Source organism: Lycium ferocissimum, chromosome 7 (genome assembly GCF_029784015.1).
Source record: "Lycium ferocissimum isolate CSIRO_LF1 chromosome 7, AGI_CSIRO_Lferr_CH_V1, whole genome shotgun sequence".
Taxonomy (NCBI): domain Eukaryota; kingdom Viridiplantae; phylum Streptophyta; class Magnoliopsida; order Solanales; family Solanaceae; genus Lycium; species Lycium ferocissimum.
In genome coordinates, this window is record NC_081348.1 from 48,030,774 (window position 1) to 48,052,105 (window position 21,332).

Below are 21,332 nucleotides of genomic sequence, written 5' to 3' on the forward strand. Positions count from 1 at the left end.
ATATATCGGTATATATATGAATATGGGGAGTTCTCGCAATAAGAGGTTGACTACGAAGGATAATTAACTGAGGACGAAATGTTAAAAGACATGGATGTTATCTCTACATGAAAGAGTAGAGCAAGAAATTCTTCGATACAAGGGATGTGGTGAAAGAAAGTAAGTTGACACACAAGGAAAGTTTCTGAAAAGAAAAAGACGATAGGAACGGAAGTTGTAATAAAGTAAAGTCTTTGGAAAATATTGAAAGGACGATGCCCCAATAAGGGGGGAAGCTATCAAGGGAAGTTTAATGTACTCGGTAATTAGGAGACGTCAGGGAAAGTATACGTGAATGAAAAAGGGGACAGTCATCGAAAAAAAGACTAATGTAGAGGGAGTAACGATAATTGCAAGCAAGTTCAGGTTCGAGAAAGGAAATAGAAATTTCAGATGAAGACCAAATGACTAAGACAAATAAAAGCAAATTGAGAAGAGACATAGTTGTATTTAAGATACAGAGCACTGAGGAAATGGAGGCCTGAATGCGATGTAACCATTGCAAGAGGCATTCGTTATTCAAGCTAAGGACGTTGGTGCAATTAAGTCCCGAAGGAAAAGATAAGTAATGTTGCTAATAATAAGATGATACGGACCGGACCAAAGGGATTAGTAGATGAAAGGAACTAGAAGTGAAAATGGATATGACAACAAGATATGAAGAGTATCGACAAGGATTGAACCATTGGCCCGTTATGTGCTGAGGCTAGGGATGAAATATGTCACTTAACTGTGCAACGAATCCAGGAAATAAGCCCGACAAGTTGTTAGAAAAAGAAACCATTACACTCAGTTTGGGTTGGAGTGTGTAAGCTATAATACCGTGTGTTATTTCAGGATTAGGCAACGTCCATCGCGAGTTTAATTCCCTTGAAAAACCGTGAGTGGAACTAGTTCTGGTCTGTTCAAACTACGCTCATGGTTGAAAGATTTTGTCAAATTAAACAGAAATAAAATGACTCAATCTCGTAGGATTCCAGTCCTTATCTTACCAGACTAAGGTGCAAAATTCTAGAGGCCCTTCCAAGAAGATATGTGTGCTCATACTAAACCTACAAGTAACATAGGTAGTTTGAGTTTATCCGTAGTAATCGCCACCATCCGAGTATGTAATCTTAACGAGAAGATGGAGTCATGATTTGGTATAACAAATAGTAATAAGGAATGAAAAAGAGTGAAGGGCTAAACATCCCTGCCTCCTTTAAACATCTTAGCGATATTGACAAGTTTCTCAAGCTGACGGGAATTCTATTCGGGTAACCGGCGTCCCGACTTTGGAATTTCACTGGAATCACCACCCATGAAAGACCTATTGAGACTCGTCAAGAAAGGTAGACTTATTTTGCAGTGGGACCGGCTAAGTAGTCGATAAGTTTGATGTGCGTAAGAAATTTAAAGTAGCTTATCCGGTGTTCTGCACATCTAAATATCATAAGTAGCCCATCACTACCCCTTATCCTTGAAATCATCATTTACAAGTTGCAAAGTTGAAGAAAAAAAATGTGTTGCCAATAGGATAATGTGGAGGAACCGACATAAGGAGACAAGGAAAGATGTGAAGGCTAGATACCCGCCATTTGTTTCAGACCTCAGATTTATGCCGACACTCGTGTGATAAGATATCTCCTTTCCAATTATATATATTGAACTTTTATATATCTTATTTGATTTTATTGTTGAGACAGATATGGCTAGTATGTTGCAGACTTCAGCAAAGGACGGTTGAGGTGAGTTATGGCTAACCTATTATGATTTTTGTATCAATAGATGGTCATGAGGGCCCAAATTGATATTGTTATCTTTGTTGTGTGGCCGTGTGTGGCTTTGGACATTTGTTTAGGTTGTTTGACATGTTTTGGATAGTCCTATTTCTGGAGGAAACTCTGCCGAAATGTTTAGAAATCCCAAGGGTTAGAATATCCCTCAACATTCGAGGACGAATGTTCTTAAGAGGGGAAGGATGTTACACCTCAGATTTTCGCACGTTAAAGTCGCATCATGAGTTAGTCGACGTAAGTTCAAAAAGAAATTATGTTGAGGATAAAAGGGATTTATTTTATTAATAAAAATGATTACAAGAGTCTATAAATAATATTAGTAAGTGGCGGAAGATTTGGGAGGGTGAATGAATCAAAGAAGCATGAGTTTCGTCAAAAGTCGGCAAGTTGGGAATACGATAACTTGTACTTTTGGGTGAGATTAGGAGTGCTCCACATGCTAAGCAAGTAATGATATAAAGTATTTGAATTGTATAATGGTCTCTTGTTAAGTTTTAAAGTCAAACGAGTTGTAATACGAAAGTCAACAAAGAGCGTCGCAAGTTAAGTTTGTAAATTTCACTGAAATTTGGGTCAGATGTCTCGGAGATTTTCTCTCAATCTACTTGGAGTTACCGGGTGATCCACCTACCAAATTAAAGGTCTACGTGTCTAGTTTCCATTGCATTTTACCGTTTGTCAATACGACGTCCGAGAGAGAGAAATCTGCATTTCCGTCCAAGGGTACAAACTGCCACAAGGCAGTGGGCCCAACTTAAGTGATATAAATAAACTCCCCAACGTTTTAGGCCCTCATTTTCATCAATATTAAACCTTAGAACAGCCCTTATACTCTCCCAAATTTATTCTCCATCAATCACAACTAAGTTCAAAGGAAAATCAACTGATTACAACATAAGGAATCACATGACAATCATAGAATCGTAGATTTCTCGTTGTTTCGATTTTCGAAAGAAAGCTTCGTCTTGAAATAACTTAAGTTGCAGAGTATTATTCAACTTTTGAGGTATGATTTAACCTTCCCTTCATCTCTTTGAACCTTACAAGTAATTAAACCTAAGAAAATGGAGGGAAAATCCCATATGAATAAGTTATGGTTAAAACTTGAAGCTTCCATGGACATGGCTAAATTGTTGAGCTATTTGTGTTGGGTTTGTTGTATTGTTTGGAGTTATGATGGTATGGATCGAATCATGGTAGTAATGAGGAGTATAAAAGTAGGTTTTTGGTAGTGTTTTACAAGAAGCTACACTACAAAAGAGCTTACAAACTCGTGCCTACGAATTGCTCGATAAAATGTCTAAATGAAGATTTTTATTGGCTATATGCTCAAAGTTGATCTCGAATTGTTCGTATCTTGTAGGAAGTCAGTCATAAAGTGTTCGAAGCTTATGGAAATGTGTATAACTCCAATTGACGAGGTATGTAGGGCTTTCTATTCTCTTTGTGGCATGACTAGATTTCAAATGACCTTTCATTGAAAAGTTGTTCCGCTAACTTGGATCGATCGCGTTACATGATAATTGAGCTGACACATACTCATCTATGAATTGTACCAAATTATGGTCCACATCTCCTTTTGGCTATCGATTAAAAGACTTTCCGTTCAACTTGTGTCGATTATGTCCCAAAATGGTTAAGCTTACCCTTTTCTCATGAATAGCTTGTATTGAAGTACCTTTCACATTTCGTATCCCTCTTGTTTATCGAATAAAGAATGATATTAGTTATGGTACTCTTCACATCAAATTTGAGTTGATTGTACTTCCTTTAATTAAGTTAATCCTTATCTTCTTGTCTATTGCTCCAAGGTGACGAACCTCTCGTTGGCACACTCTTTCCGATAAAAGTTGTGTCGATCATATTTCATAAGAGACTTTGGCTTCGTGAATAATTCATAACAAGATGTTTCCTTGTACTTTTACTTCTTTGGCCTAATGATCAAATAATGATAAACGTAGCGACAATAATGATAGTCGGAGGATAAAAACGATAGGTCACCTCGACTCTTTCCATGATATTTCTTCTGAGGTCAGTCTTTCATTGCACTTATATATATGTATTTATTTTCATTACCGAGCCGCGCTATAGTCGGCCGGGTAGGCACTTATATGTGCACCTAGACATGTTTCTTTCTTTACCGAGCCGTGTTGTAGGCGGCCGGGTAGGCACGTAGCTGTGCACCTAGATGTATTTCTTTCTTTACCGAACCGTGTTGTAGGTGGCCGAGTAGGCACGTAGCTGTGCATTGCCACTGATCAGTTGGGCAGAGATGATGTTATGATGATGAGCTCACCCCACAGAGGGATTTATTATTATTATATGATATGATATATGCCTCCACAGTGAGGAATGATTTTACGGGCATGCATTTACATTTATGTCATGATTATGGTCGCCCTCAGTGGCCTCGTTCAGAGTTTCAGGTTGTCTCTACATCTTTTCCCAAGTTATCTGTATCTCTTATGCTTATGTTACGTTTATGCTTCTTGCCTTACATACTCGTACATATTTCGTATCGACGTATTTTATGCACTTTGTGATCATGCCCACAGGGTATGATAGACGGATTGGTGTACCTTTCTCGCAGGATACCAAAGTTCGGGGATGTTCGCACTCCATTCTCCGGAATTATTTGGTCGAGTCATTAAATAGGATGCATATATATATATATATATACAAAATATGGCTATGGGTACGTCGGGGCCACTGTCCCGACCAGTTGATGCATATTAGTGCTCTTAGAGGCTTACAGACTATCAGTCAGTGTACAGGTATTGTGTTTGGCCTTGCCGGCCTTCTGACTAGTTGTCTTTCTTGGTTGTGGCCTTGTCGGCCCTAGTTATGCATATATGTGTTGTTGGGCCTTTTCTGCTTGCAGGTTGTTATGATATACTTCTTACAATTGTTATTCAGCGGCCTTGTCGGCCTATGATTCACGTTACAGAGTTCAGATATCACAGTTGGTTCGCTCGGCCCTTCGGGTGCCGGCCACACCCCCCAAGGTTGGGGTGTGACACCCGTGATTATTAATCCCGCGATAAAATACAAAGTAACCAAGATGCCCTTCCCCGTATTAATTATAATTAATCCGTTGTTATTTTAATATCAATATAATTTTTTCACCAACCAAATAACCCTGAATATTGGGAATCCTCAGGGGCGGAGCCACTAAGGGGCAAGGGGGTTCATCTGAACCTCCTTAGCCAAAAAATTACATTGTGTTTACAAGATTAAAATTATTTTTATGTTTATATAGTAGATGTTGAACATCTTGGCTTCCTCATGTGCTAACTTTTTTATATTTTTGATCCCCTCCTTAGTAAAAATCCTGACTTATATTTTTGATCCCCTTCTTAGTATATAAAAATCCTGACTCCGCCACTGAGAATGCTATGACAGCTCGTGTTCAATCAACTTCTTTAAAAAGAGATAGATAGGGAATACTGTAAGCTAATTAATTTAATGCGTATTTTTCTTGCTTCTCTTTATCGTATATAAAAATGTCTCCCCTTATCATCCTGTATGTATATAAATACCAACTCACTAGTGAGACTATATTCATCATTCACTTATCCCTTTCTTTCCCATAGTAGTATAAATTAAGTACTAGTTTGGTGAATTTTATTGAAATTCTAATTTCTTGTGTCGGGCAATGGAGAAAATGGGTAAGGATTTTTTGCCATTTGTAGTTATGGTGTTTGTGCAATTTGGGTTTGCTGGATTTAATATATTGTCCAAGTTGGTCATGGATGGTGGTATGAACCCTTTTGTCCAATCAGCATATAGGCCTGTATTTGCCACCATTTCCATTGCTCCCTTTGCTTACTTCTTAGAGAGGTAACTTATTCCGACCTTAAATAAGTTAGACCTCTCTATAATAGTTATTTATGTGTCCTTTATAATAACATTTCACTATAACAGTCAGATTTTTAAACGGACTTTTCATGTTTTGTTATATGTTATACCACTTACATCCTGCACTAGCAATGCAGTATTTGGTTACATATCTTTTGGATACCTTGCATAAAATTCTGCATGGGCGTGTTTGGTATGAATGAAAATATTTTCCACCAAAAATGTTTTTTTTTTTTTTTAAATAAGTGATTTTCTTACTTATCTTATGGTGTTTGGTAAGTAAGCAGAAAATACTATCGCAAGAGCATTTATACATAATCTAGTCTGGAAAAAATATTATGGGGATAGGGATGGGACGGTGGGAAGGTGGGGTGGGGGGCAATCAGTCATGTGAAATGTCACTTATGAAATTTGTTTTTCCTACTCTAACTAGTTACCGGATGATCCACAAGAAAGGTGGCAGGATTCGAACCTATGGCCGGCCTGCCCCTGACCTGCTGGGTTGGGTGGCCGGGTGAGTAAGGGGGGGTTTGCTGGCTTCTTTGGCTAGCTCGTGCAATCAAGGAAAAATACCCCAAGTGGGTTGAAGCAATACCAATAGCCTAAAGATTAAGATTGGAAAGTCGCTTTTAAGCCCAAGTGCAACCAAACTAGCAGGAAATGAAAGCAGAAAAATCACATAGGGTCCAATAAAGGTCACCCTTCATATGATCACAACTTTTATCTTTTCTTTCTTTTTCTTTTTCCATTCTTGTTCATGATCACCAATTCAATCATTTTCTATACTATAGGATTAGGTTGAAATTGAGCGGGTCAAAATATCTGAATTAATAAATGAATGGGTCATTAACTTCGCTCAAATAATACTTGGATTGAAATAGACTGAGTCAAAATAGGCTACACAATTGGTCATAACCAGCTCGTCCAATTTTTTTATAAAGTTTTGATCTCTTTGTTTATTTTTAATAATTTATTTAATTATCTAATAAAATTAACTTTCTTTATGATGACTAGATATAACATATCAAATAAAATACATATTAAAAAAATATTTTAACAAGGTTTCTCATGAGTCAGTTTGGCCACATATTTATTGTAAATCAGCCCAACTTTCAGATGTGTTGAATTGGGCTGACCAAAATGAACTAAGTTAATAAACGAATGGGTTATTAATCTATCCAAATTTGGACTGCTTGTACAAATCATATTTTTATGGACTAATTTTGTTGGCCCTAATTTTTTCCAGAAGGATTGCTTCCATAAATTAATTATAATCAAAAGTTTACTACTAACCTGCTTGACTTAGCTTTTGTTAATGTCTTTTTTTCTCCCTCTCTTAATCATAACGCAGGGATAGACCAAAGTTGACACCATCAATACTTTTCCAAATTTTCTTGTGTTCTATTTTCGGGTAAGTAACTTTTACTATCTCCTTTTGGCTACATGCTAAATAGTATTAGATCATGTGCATTCTCCCTTTTATGGATGAAACATAAATTATATTTTAATTTTCCTGCATGTTTGATTGGTCAAAATCGAAAAATATTTTCTTTAAAAAAATAAAAATAAAAAGGTTACTTAAAGATAAAGAAAATGATTTCCCTGTGAAAGTAGGAAAAAGAAGTTCTATAAGTGAAATTTTTATATTGATTTATTGTCTCTCCCCACCGGACCCCACCTACTCCCGACCCTCACCCTGCACCCTGCACCCCTACCTACCGCCAACTCGACCCGGATCTCATCCCCATCACCTTCATAGTGTTTCCCTAACCTATATATAAATGCTTTTGGGATAATATTTTCTGTTAATTTACTAAAGATTAGAAAATAAGTAAAAGAATAACTTATATTCAAAGAAAACATTTTTCTTTCATACAACCCTTACTATTTACTCGAGACTTCCCCAATAGTTTCTAATTCCAATTGCGTTAAAATTTCAGGTTGACTGGGAACCAATATACATTCTTTTATGGGTTAAAAAATTCTACTCCAACAATTGCTACAGCATTGGACAACTTAATCCCAGCATTCACTTTTCTCTTGGCTGTCCCTGTTGGGTAATTTTTCTATATATGGATCTTAATTCCACGCCTTCTTCTAAAGCCAGCTAATTATAAATGAGTACATAACAAGGGATAGTTAAATTAAACCATGAAAATCTATATGACCGGTCAATTTATTCAAGTTTGGGTGGGTTAATTACACGCCCGTTTATTACTCAGCCCATTTTGACCCACCTAATTGATCAATTTATCTAAAGGTTGGGCCGTTTGAACTAAATATGTATCACAAATTGATCTACGAGAAATCTTGTCAAAAAAATTCAAATTTTTTTTGTTTGATATGTCATAATAATAATAATAATAATAATAATAATAATAATAATAATAATAATAATAATAATAATAATAATATAAAAAAAAATCTTAAGATAACTAAACAAATTATAAGGAAAAAAAATTAAAACTTGGTAAGAGTTGATGGGTTAGGTTGTGATCTATTGCATCATTATAACCAACTCCATCTCACAAGTCAAGCTAGAGAGGAAAAAAGCAAGAAGCGGCTTTCATTTGATCGACTAAATCAAAAGTTCTTTCACCGCTGTGCACCGCCTCTTCTTAAGAAAATTGCAATAATAGTTTATTAACCAGTCGCGACCACTATGATCTTGACCTAGATCCCAAAGGTAATCCAACCGGTCATTTCCCAAATTTATACGAGGAGAACGAAAGATAATAAAAAGGAAAACAAAGTCGTAAGTAAATATAATAAAAGAAACTATCATTCTATTTATCATATTAGTCGAGTCGTATTCTGTTTCTCTCCCCATTTTTGTGTTTGCTTCAATTCAATTCCTATGATCAAACGCGCAAGCAAGTCAAAAATTCTTTCTTTGAGATGATAGGAAACAAAATAAATATGTAATCTTAGTATTAGAAAAAGTGTAGGAAATCAATCCGTGATCTGTATTGATGTATGAAAGTCCTTATATACAAAGTAGGTATAATGATACTAGGCTAAATTATAGGACCTAATTACAATACATAAGGAAGGGAATATTTACATAAGGAAGGGAATATTTACAATATTTACATAGTCTATCACACCCCCGCAGTCGAAGCGGGAGGTTGTCGTACGCTTAGACTGTCCCTGAAATCATCAAATAGCACGCGCGGAAGACCTTTAGTGAAGATATCTGCGATCTGGTAACGGGACGGGACGTGAAGAACACGAACTTCTCCACGGGCAACTTTCTCGCGTACGAAATGTATGTCCATCTCAATATGTTTAGTGCGTTGGTGCTGAACCGGATTACCTGATAGGTATATGGCACTAACGTTATCACAATAAACCAATGTAGCTGTCCGGATGGGACAGCGGAGCTCCAAGAGAAGGTTGCGAAGCCAACAGGACTCAGAGACGACATTGGCGACGCCACGATATTCGGCCTCGGCACTCGACTTGGACAAGGTAGGTTGCCGTTTGGATGACCATGAGAGGAGGTTATCTCCAAGGAAGACACAATAACCAGAAGTTGATCGGCGAGTGTCTGGACAACCACCCCAATCTGCATCTGTATAAGAGACAAGAGAGGCAACGGAGGATTTGTACAGATGGAGACCAAACTCAATAGTACCTTGAACGTATCGGATTACGCGTTTAAGAGCATGCATATGGGCAACCTTAGGATCATGCATGTGAAGGCATACTTGTTGAACCGCATAGGAGATGTCTGGTCTTGTGAATGTAAGGTACTGTAAAGCGCCGGCCAACTTACGATATTGGGTGGGATCATCGCAAGGAGGCCCGGCCGCGGCACCAAGTTTGGAGTTGGTGTCGACCGGCACCGGCCCGGGCTTACGAAAATCATGCCCGCACGCTCTATAATATCCGTGCGTAATTCTTCCGAGAGAGAAACATGCCATGTGAAGTCCGGGTAACAGCGATACCCAGAAAATAGCTGAGAGGGCCCAAATCCTTCATAGCAAATTCGGCACTAAGGAGAGACATGATGGATTTCCTGAGAGCATCTGAGGAAGCTGTGAGAATAATATCGTCAACATATAGCAGAATGTAAGCAATGTCGAACCTCGACAATAAATAAAGAGAGAGTGATCGGATCGGCTATGTGAAAAACCAATGGTGGAGACATAGTCCGAAAGCGTTGGAACCATGCACGGGGAGCTTGCTTAAGTCCGTACAACGACTTCCTCAAGAGACAGACATGATGGGGATGCTTGGGATCCTTAAACCCAATAGGCTGATGCATATAAACCGTCTCATTAAGATTACCGTGTAGGAAAGCATTCTTGACGTCCAACTGATGAATGGGCCAAGAGTGTGCAAGTGCAATGCTCAAGATAAAGTGCGAATAGTAGCTGGTTTGACAACCGGACTGAAAGTCTCGTCGCAATCAACTCCAACCTGTTGAGACCTGCCATCACAGACAAGACGGGCTTTGTGCCGCTCAAAAGAACCATCAGATTTCTTTTTATGACGAAAAATCCACATAGAACGAATAAGATTCACATCAGGGGGACGTGGAACCAACTCCCACGTCTTATTATTAATTAGAGCATTATATTCATCAACCATGGCAGCTTTCCAATTGTGGTCATTTAGAGCACTGACAGGATTTCGCGGGATAGGCGAGATGGAGAGAAGGTGAAGTATTTAAGTTGAACGGTTGTTTGGGTTTGAAGATCCGCGTTGGCTTCTAGTAACCATGCGGGAGGGCTGCTGGGCAGTGACGGGTGGGGCAGTGGGGGTTAGGGACTGCTGGGCAACGACGGGTGGGGCGGTGGGGTTTAGGGGCTATTTGGCGATCACGGGCGGAGCGACGGTGGGGAGGGCTGGCGGTCCGTGGCCACCGGAGCGGCCGGCGGGTGAGGGTGGACCGAGGGAACGACGGGAGGAGTAGGTGGAGACAGAAAATGCAAGGTATACGGGGAAATTCCATGGTCCAAAAATTCATAGGAAGATGGGGTGGGGGAGTGCAATTTGGAGAAGGAAATTGAGTTTCGTCAAAGATGACATGCCGTGAGATGATGATTTTGTTGGTAGACAAATCATAACACTTATATCCTCTATGATTCAACGGATAGCCCAAAAAGACACACGGGGTGGATCTCGCTTGTAACTTATGAATAGTCGTAGACGGGAAAAGAGGATAGCATAGACACCGAAAACCCGGAGATGGGAATAAGAGGGGTTCGTTGATAAAGAACTTGCGTCGGTGATTTGTGCCTAAGGACTTTGGTAGGAAGTATATTGAGGAGGTATGTGGCCATTTGGAGAGCATGATGCCAAAAAGAGGGGGGACGGAGGAGTGGACAAGAAGAGTGCGCACTATGTTGTTAATGGATTTAATTTTTCGTTCGCTTTGCCATTTTGAGGAGATGTATGGGGGCAAGAAAACCGAAAATTTATACCATTTGAGGCGCAAAAAGATTGAAAATGCCCATTTGCGAATTCCCGCCCATTGTCACATTGAATGTTTTTTTAATGTCTCTTTCGAATTGAGTCCGTATTAACGCCTTAAAAGATAGAAAAGTGGAATACACTTGAGACTTGTTAGAGATAGGAAAAGTCCAAAGAAAATTACTATAATCATCAAGAAAGAAAACGTAATAGCGGTGCCCATTAGAACTTAAAATAGGAGATGTCCATAAATCACTATGAATGATGTCAAACGGCATAGTAGTAAACGACAACGAATCATAAAATGGCAATTTAACATGTTTCCCCAAAGGACAAGAGGTGCAAAAGAAGTACGGGCCCTATTACATTCAATTAAGGCATTACTACGAAGAGAACTAAGGATAGCTTTTCCGGATGGCCGGCGGGAATGCCACAAGCTAGGTGATGCGGCGAGGAAGGTGGATGGTGGAGTGGACCATTACGTGGCATTGAGACGATACAATTCCCGGTGCTCTCACATCTCATTAGGCGGCTCCCCGTCGGTAAATCCTTCACAGAAAACCCAAGAGGATCAAACTCAACATAAACATTATTATCCTTAGTGAATTTACGTACGGAAACAAGGTTTTTGATGAGTTTTGGAGCATGCAAGACATTTCGGAGACGTAATTGAGCATTAGATGGGGGAAGGGATGTATGACCATAACCTCGAATTGGAATAGTGCTACCATTACCAACAATAATTCCAGAATTATTGCTCAAATTAAAATAAGACGTGAGAGTACCTGAGTTGGCAGTCATGTGTGAAGTCGCCCGGTTTCCATGTACCAATTGTCATCCGGTTGATGCATGGATAGTGTGTGCATGGGCCGCTCCTGCGTACGTCGGAGTGTATCCCGAGGTAGGAGGAACGTGCATGGCATAGGCCTGCGAGGCCGAGGACCCGCGCGAGAATGCGGCGCCGGGCCGCGACGTGGCGGGTCGGCGCGCCTTTGTCTCGTCGGATACGGGCGAGGGGCGGTGGCCGGCAACGCCGGGGGGCCGAGGGCGAGCCGATGGCAGCCCCCGGCCGGTGTTTGTCCGTCGGCCGGCCGGCCGGCCCTGCGGGCGATCCCGCTAGCGCCGCGCGGCTTGCCTCCCGCGGTTGGCGTTGTTGTTGTTATTTTTGCCCTTGTTCGGTTAGAATTCTGCCACGATTATTATCACGACGGTTGGCGGAATTATTGTTACCGCCAGGTGGTGGAGAGGGAGCATCATTATCAACAAGTAGAGCCGCGGGGTTGGAATCACGGGCACGTTCCTTGGCTGCCGCATCTTCGAGCTTGAGTCTGGAGCACACTTCAGAGAAAGAAGGCAAAACATCTTTCTGTTGAATGGTGGTGACAAAGTGTGCATACGTCTCCGGTAAGCCGGCGAGAAGTCGCAAGACCAGACGTTGATCGGACACAGGCGACCTGACGTTGATCGGACACAGGTGACCCGACATTGGCAAGCTGATCCGTGAGAGACTTGAGCCTATTGTAATAGGCCATAACTGAGCCGAAGTCGGCCATTTTTGTGGTGGTGAATTCAGTTTCAAGGTACGCCGCCCGTGAGTGTTTATTATCTTGGAAAAGTTGAGCAACGCGATTCCAAGCCTTCTCGGCAACATCATCCGCCACGAGAATAGAGGTGAGAATATCATGGGAGACGGTGGCGTATATCCATTGAAGGACCACCGCATCTAGGCGTTTCCAGAGCGGAAGGTTAGCCGCCTTTGTTGCGTCATACGCGGTGAGTTCAGCGGTGTCAGTGGGTGGTATGATGTGCTCGAGGACAGAGTGAACGCGGGCTAGGACTTTGAAAAGGGTCGCCCATTCGTGATAATGGCCGGTTTCCATGTCTAGAGTGATTGGGATTAAGGATTTCACATTCGTGACGGTTAAAAGCGAGAATGGAAATTTTTGTTGTCGACCATGGAAGGAGAAGAGGAAGGAGGAGAAGGGGACGGCTAGGGTTAGGGTTAGAAGAGAGAGAGAGAGAGAGGTGGACGGCTAGGGTTTTGGAAGAAACCTAGTCGATACCATGTAGGAAATCAATCCGTGAATCTGTATTGATGTATGAAAGTCCTTATATACAAAGTAGGTATAATGATACTAGGCTAAATTATAGGACCTAATTACAATACATAAGGAAGGGAATATTTACATAAGGAAGGGAATATTTACAATATTTACATAGTCTATCAAAAAGAATTGGCAGGGGTAGACCACTGTGATCTCGACCTAGCACCCAAATTAATCCACCCGATTTTTTCCCAACCTATACAAGCAGTGCAAAAGATTAAAAAAGGAAAAACAAGGTCCTAACTAAATGAAATAAAAACTATCATTCTATTTATCATATCAATCGAGTCGTATTCTGTTTGTCTCCCCATCTTTGTGTTTGCTTCAATTCAATTCCTATGATCAAATGAGCAAGCAAGTCAAAAATTCTTTCTTTGAGATTATAGGAAACAAAATAAATATGTGGTCTTAGTATTAGAAAAAGAATTGGCAGGGGTAGATCACTGTGATCTCGACCTAGCTCCCAAATTAATTCACCCGATTTTTTTCCAACCTATGCAAAAGATTATAAAAGGAAAAACAAGGTCCTAACTAAATGAAATAAAAATTATTATTCTATATAGAGAAAAAGACATCATTTGACCCCTTGAACCGAAAACTCGGTTTAACAACTTGTATTTATTTCTAACAACTTTCACTCAATTATTTACCACCCTGAGAAAATAATACCACTCTCACAATGGGAGGTGTATTACACTCGCACCACGTCATTGCCACATCATTGCCACGTCGTTGCCACGTCATTGCCATGTCAAAAATTACTAACCCTTCAATTTTTGATTTTCTTTTATTATTTTTTCTCTTTCTCTTTCTTCTTCTTCTTCTTCTCCCTTTTCTCTTTCTTCTTCCAACCACCGCCGCGGCCGCCACCACCGCCGCCGCCGCCGCCACCACAAAATCCCATCTTTGTCATTCAAACCTCCATTATCATCAACAAAATATATATAAGAATTCCAAGCTGAACGGAGAAAAATTGAGGCTCGGACCGTAAGCTAGGGCAAAAAGAGAGTCCAATAATGCCATGGTTTGAAAAAACCACCAGCCTAGTATTGCTTTTCTTCTCTAAAGCGAGAAGACCATACTCATGTATCTACATCTAGCATCTAAAAGTATAGACAACTACAACAACATTCTTCATCAATCACCATAATTCGAACGATTAATACAAAAAAAAAAATAAAAAACTCAATGAGGAGGAAAAGAAACTCAGTCATAGACATGTTGTCCACGTCGCATCAACATCGTCGGTATGGTAGATTGAAGAGACGGCATCGAAGACATCGGGAGGTAACGGAAGGTTTCGTGAGAGGAAGGAGATAGAAAGAAGCTCGGAAGTGGGTTTAGTGGAGAAGTGGGTTAGGGCGTCAAATTCCAGTTGAGACCGGTCCAAGAAATTGATCCGTTCACTTCATCATCATCTCCATTGCAATATTCATCATCAAAATTCTCCATTTCTACCACACTATTGCCACCTCTTTCTTCATCCGTGAGAATAAAAATGCACAACCCAGATCGTTTTTTTCACAGAAGAGAACAAATGCGTAGATGGGTCACTATATTTGAGTTAATAAACAACTGGATTTGAGGAATCTTGAAAAAAAAAAAAAAAAGAGGAAGAGATTGTGAAATTGTGCTATAATTAATTGTATGCGGAGGTTTGCGAGGTTTGGGAAAAGAAAGAACAGAAAGAAAGAGAATGGAAAAGAAAAGGAAAAGGAAAAAAAATCAGAAAAAAGAAGTTTAAAAAAAACAAGATGGTGTAGAAGATGGTGGTGAGGGCGGGGTTGTGGGGTGAAGAAGAGGGGGGGGCGGGGGGGGCCGTGGGTGGGGTGGAGAGAAAAATAATTAATTATTTTTTAATTATATATTATTTTTATTTTATTTTTTAATTTTATATATATTAGCGGGCCCGTCTTTTTATATTTTTCACTCTCTTAATTTTTTTTACTTTTTTTTTTTTTGCCACGTCGGCTCTTAGGGTGGTAAATAATTGGGATGAAAGTTGTTAAGGGGGTAAATAAATACAAGTTAAGTTTAGTTCTTAAAGGCGAGTTTTCGTCTTGAGATCGAGGGTCAAATGATGTCTTTTCTCTTCTATATATCATATCAGTCGAGTCGTATTCCATTTGCCTCTCCATCTTTGTGTTAGCTTCAATTCTTGCGATCAAATGAGCAAGCAAGTCAGAAATTCTATTCGTTGAGATGATAGGATACAATACAAATTTGGTTCAAAAAATTTCAACGCCAAAATTCATTTTTTAATTATGAGCTCTAAGTCTCACATTTAAATATTCCTAAGCCCAAATAACTTTTGATTAACTCAACTCATATTAACCCGCTTAATTATATTTCAGGCTTGAAAAATTGAGGCTAAAAAATATATCGGGGCAAGCTAAGATTTTGGGTACAATGTTATGTGTTGGAGGGGCCATGTTATTGTCATTGTATCATGGGAAAGTAGTGATTTTCACTGGAAATATGCAGAAAGTACTGGCAAAGTTGTTGATTCTGCCAATGGCCACTTCTTCTCTGGACCATTTCTAGTCATAATCAGCAGTCTAACTTATGCACTTTGGTTAATCATTCAGGTTATTAAATTCCCTTCAATTTTAATTTATTTGATATGATATTTCTGATTTTTTTTTTTTAAACTGTTCCAAAAGGAATAAACATTTTTTTTATATTTAAAATCTTTTAACTTTAAACTTACTATTTGAACATAAATGAGATGCTCTTATAGTTTTTCTTTATTTCTTAGGATCCGTTGGTCGGTTGATTCTGATAAGTTTTTCAAATAAAAAATTTCACCTCACAAACCTTCAAAAAACTTCAAGTGAAATACATGTCCAAGCACAATTTCAACTTCACTTCAAACATTCACCGTGTCCCAATTTATGTGGTAGTTTCAGATTTCAAAAGTCAACAAAGCTTTTTGTTTTACCATAATTGTTTATAGGGAAAAGGGTCAAAAATACCCCTCTACTTTCGAAAAAGGGCTAAAAATATCCTCTGAACTTATTTTGGGTCAAAAATACCCCTCTCATCCTTAAAGTTTTCAAATGTACCCCTGTCTTGACGGAAATTATCCCCCAAAATAACTCAAAATTATTTTTTAAACCCGCTTCATCATTTAAACCCGACCCAACTAAATAATAACCCATAAGATACCCTTATTTCCCCAATTCCCTCAAACTTCAAACCTACATATTGGGGGAATAAGGGGATCTTATGGGTTATTATTTAGTTGGGTCGGGTTTAAATGATGGAGCGGGTTTAAAAACTGATTTCGGGTTATTTTGGGGGATAATTTTCGTCAAGACAGGGGTATATTTGAAAACTTTAAGGATGGGAGGGGTATTTTTGACCCAAAATAAGTTCGGAGGATATTTTTAGCCCTTTTTCCAAAGTAGAGGGGTATTTTTGACCCTTTTCCCTTGTTTATATGTCCGTTAAATATTTTGAATTATTAATTATTGTGACTTTAGTAATTTTTACGTAGTTGCTAAATATTTAAATTTTATTAAGAAAACTGAAAGATTTATATGTCTGAATTCACGGTCAAACTTTTTTGACTCTCGAAATCCAGAATACGACACATAAATTTGGGACAAATGAAGTACTATTTTTTTTTTTTTTCAAATATCACTCAATTCATGTTCAAACGCCTAATTAAACTCCTGCTTAGTCAATATACCACCATATATATATATAACTAAAGAAGGGAGCTAGCAAATAGTAAAATTCTTATACATTAGATAAAGATTACTCCCAAGCTCCCAATTTATATGGCACAATTTTATTAGGCACGGAGTTTTAAAAAAATGAAGATTTCTAAAATTTGTGATCCAAATTAAGACTTAAATAGTTGTGTGGTTGTAAATCATCTCATAAAGTTAAATTGTATAGAAAAGTCATATGCTTTTTGGGACAGACTAAAAAGGAAAATGTGTCGCATAAATTAGGACACATGGAGTATATCATTTGAATTGGTAAATATTACTCCCTCTGTCCCAATTTATGTGATACAGTTCGGATTTCGAGAGTCACACTTCTTTGTTTTGACCGTGAATTTGGATACAATCTTTAAGTTTCTTGAAAAATAATTTACATATTTAGAAATTACATACAAAGTACTATAAGTTATGATAATTAACAATTTAAAATATTTAAAGGGCATACGAATAAATTGCGGTAAAAAAATTTCTTCTTTGATTCTCATAATCCGAATTGTAGGAAGTAATATTTTCTCTTTTCAAAGGAAGTTCTAAATATCTTTTAATTTCTCTCTGTTTTTTTCTTTTTTTTTTTTTTCTTTTTTTATCTCAGATAAGAGTGAATGAGAAGTATGCTGCTCCATACACATGCACAGCATTGATGTGCTTAATGGCAAGTATTGAGTGCCTAATCATTGGCTTCTGCGTAGTTCACAATACTGCTGAATGGGCTTTAAATCCAATTAGAGCTATCTCAGTTCTTTATAATGTATGATCCAACTCATCAATTTGTTTTAAAATATTACTCCCTGCGGTTTAAAATAAGTGTTCACTTAGTCTTTAACATACTCCTTAATAATATACCAACAATTTGTTTTAAAAGATTATTCCCTTCAATTTAAAAATAAGTGTTCACTTAGTCTTTAGCATACTCCTTAAGAATATATTACATCTCCTACGGAAAAAATATATATTTCGACTAACCTAATCTTAATTTATTTGCATATGAGTATTAACTTGATACATTGGGATCTGGTAACTTAGCACTTAATAAGAATAAATCTGAAAATATAAAGTTAATTCTTTCTTGGCTTGATTATGTAAACGAACACTTATTTTGAACTAAAATAAAAAGACTAAATGGACGTTTATTAAGAACTGGAGGCTAAGTGGACACTTTTAAATTGTGTACTTGATAAATGACACTATCATTCTTACTGTACTTCTTCCTCATTTAATTGTGTAATTGATTTTTCTTTGCAGGGAATTGTGTGTACATCAGTGATATATTATTTAAGCTCATGGTGCATAGAGAAAAAGGGCCCCTTATATGTTTCGATCTTCAACCCATTGCTATTAGTTATTTCCTCATTTCTCAGTTGGATTTTATTTCGTGAAAAGTTATATATTGGAACGTAAGTAAAACTAAATTGAATCCAATAAAAGGATTCAAATGCTAAGTTATTTTTCAAATTTGTCTAATTATATTCTATGATTCTATCAAGAGAAAAGGGTCCAAAATACCTCTGAACTATTTAAACTAGAATAATTTTGCCTTCATTTCATTTTTGGAATAAATATGTCGTTAGTCAAATAGCTCAAATTAAAATGTCTTCCCACAAGCAAAGTTGCCATAAAATATCCTTAACGATTCCTCTGGGAAAGGGTATAAAATGGCTCTTTTCTTGTTGTTCTGGAGGGACCGTTTGAGCTACTTGACTTGTCAGGAGGACAATATAACTATTAGTTAATTGATTAACGGCCTGTGTATTTTGTGCCCAAATTGAAACGAAGGGAAAAGTTATTCTATTTCGAATAATTCACCAATATTTTGTTCTTTTTTCCTTTTACCAATCATTCAATGAACTAAAACTTTCTTCTTCATTTTTTTTTTTTTTTTTTTTTTTTGGTTTCCTATTTCTATCAGAGTTGGAGGGTCAATCTTGACTGTGGTTGGATTGTATGTCTTTTTATGGGGGCAGAAAAAAGAGATGGAATTGATTACAAAAGATGTGGAGAAAGAGAACCATTCAAGTAAAGTTGACTTGCAATTAGAATTACATGAGATTAAAGAGTCAAAAGAAGTCCACAAATGACCAACATAGCCCGTGATGAGGCAAATATGAACAACCCAAAGTTGTGAATTAGCATGTAATTGTTAATTGTGTTGCAACTTTTGAATAAGGTGAAGTGTAATAAGTCCCTTCATCAGACCTTGAAACTTAGTACTCCCTCGGGGTTTGGTCTCATCTTAACTGCAGCTTTAGCTTAAAAAATTGTCCCAAAGTAATTATTACTTTAGCAATTCAAAACTAAAGTTAACAACTATTTCCAACTATACCTTTAATATTAAAGAAGTATTTCTTTTTAATACTGCTCAACTTTCAAAAAGCATCTACATAAACAGAATAACTTAATAAATTATACCTTGCATTTATTTTTATTTTTTTAACGGACATGAAAAGAGCTAAAACTATTATTGAAATGAGATGGTGTGGGAGTATTATCAGGCTAAGAAGCCTATGACCTCTAGGGGAATATTGGAAATAACATGTTTTATGTCTAGTTGGAAAAAAAATATTCCAATAAATTTGGAATAATGGATTTTATCAAAAGTCTCGATTTTCCGAAGTTAATGCATCATTTCTTGATGTTCAAGATAAGGTTCAGCCACGGAACTATTCTCGCCAATGTCACGAATAAAATTCAGCTACAGGATTATTCTCGGTGACCTAAGATGTCATGATTAAACTTCAGTTATTTTTGCTTGAAGTTCAATTGTATATGATTGAACTTAATCCATTTTACATGAAGTTCACGCTTATATGACTGAACTAAACTTAGGACATGTTTGCATGAAATGCAAGAAATTCATCAGTATATTATAACTGAACATCTGGCATTTTTGCATGAAACGCATGTCATATATGACCAAATTTAAGTGTTCCAACGTGTGCGAAATATATATTATTAGTTTGAGAATGTGTTTGGAATCCATGTAGTTGATGAGCTATAGATGCTAACTACAAAATGCACGTTTGCGAGATAAGCATATTGTAGTTTCAGTATCATGAGATTTTATCTAAAGTGGTACTTGCCCACGTTCAGAGAACCCTTTGTTTCTCCAAATTTAAAGCAAATCATACTGTCATTACTTAAGTTATATATACATATATTTAACAAGTACGTACATGATATTTTTATTACTTAAAAACAAAATACAATTCTGCAAATATGAATATGGAGTTATATCATTAGGACGAAACTGGAGAGAAAGAATACATCTCTCATTGAGGATGCTTACACCAACTACTAGTTAAATACTTTTAAGAAAATATATATGTTAAATGGAAGTGCTCAAATAGGCTACCAGGTGCAATTGCTACTTAACAATATCAGCTAATTTTACGCAAATATTCCTTTTTTAAACCATCATTTAAATTTGATTTTTGTTTTTAAAAGTTGTACAAATATAACCTTGAAAAATTCCCTTCTTGAAAATATTAGACGCATATCTAATATTTATTCATATATTGCTCAATTTTATAGAAAAATATTAGATTATCGTCTAACTTTTCCAATAACTTATACAATTTTAGACCGTGGTACAACATTTTCTCTTAAAAGTTTTAGTCTATTTAAAGAAGATGATCATAATCTAAAAGGTCTATAAGCTGTATAGAAAAAAAAAAAAAAAAAAAAAAAAGGATCACGGTCTAAATAGTATCCCAAAAGAGATAACCAACCAAAGCAACCAATGTGTACATTATTTGGGCCATGCTGCCAACTTGGGCATCACCTTTTGCATTTTGACCCTAATCCAATTAGCCATAATTAGCCCAAAGGGATTCAAGCAAGTTGATGTTTAATGAAGGAAAAATTACTTGGCATAGCTACCTCTAAGAGATAATGATTGATAATAACTACCTTTTAATTTATTAATATTTAGTAGCTAAATTGATTTTGTAAATTACCATTGGTAGCTATGCCAATATATATTAAGTTTATGGCTAGTATTTCTCCTCACATCTATCTCTCTTCTCCCTCAACCCTCTCTCCGTTTCCTCTCTCTCCCTTGGTGCTCATCTCTCTCTCCTCTTTCCCTCTCTGTGGTGACACTATCAGTGTTCCTTTCCTCCTCATTTATATTTCTGGTGACTCACTAATAGATTTACTCAGTTTAAATGCAGATCTAGACCGCATCTTCTCCAAACCACGTGATTAGGATTGGAGTTGATGTTTTCAATACCTGAAGCTGTCATCGTTCATCGTCCCCATCGGCCCTCCGTCAACTACTTCGTCTTTTTGTGGTTCATACAGATCTGCAAAATTAAGATTTGTATCTGAAACCCTAAGTTATTTTGCTTTGCTATATCTGAAAACCCTAAGTGATTTTTTAAATAAAATTCAACTCAGAC

The 21,332-nt window shown here is 37.5% G+C and overlaps 1 pseudogene; it reads left to right on the forward strand.

Moving 5' to 3' along the window:
• The first annotated feature begins 5,472 nt into the window (after positions 1–5,472).
• Positions 5,473–19,058, forward strand: LOC132062925 (WAT1-related protein At1g09380-like; annotated as a pseudogene).
• Positions 19,059–21,332: the final 2,274 nt, after the last annotated feature.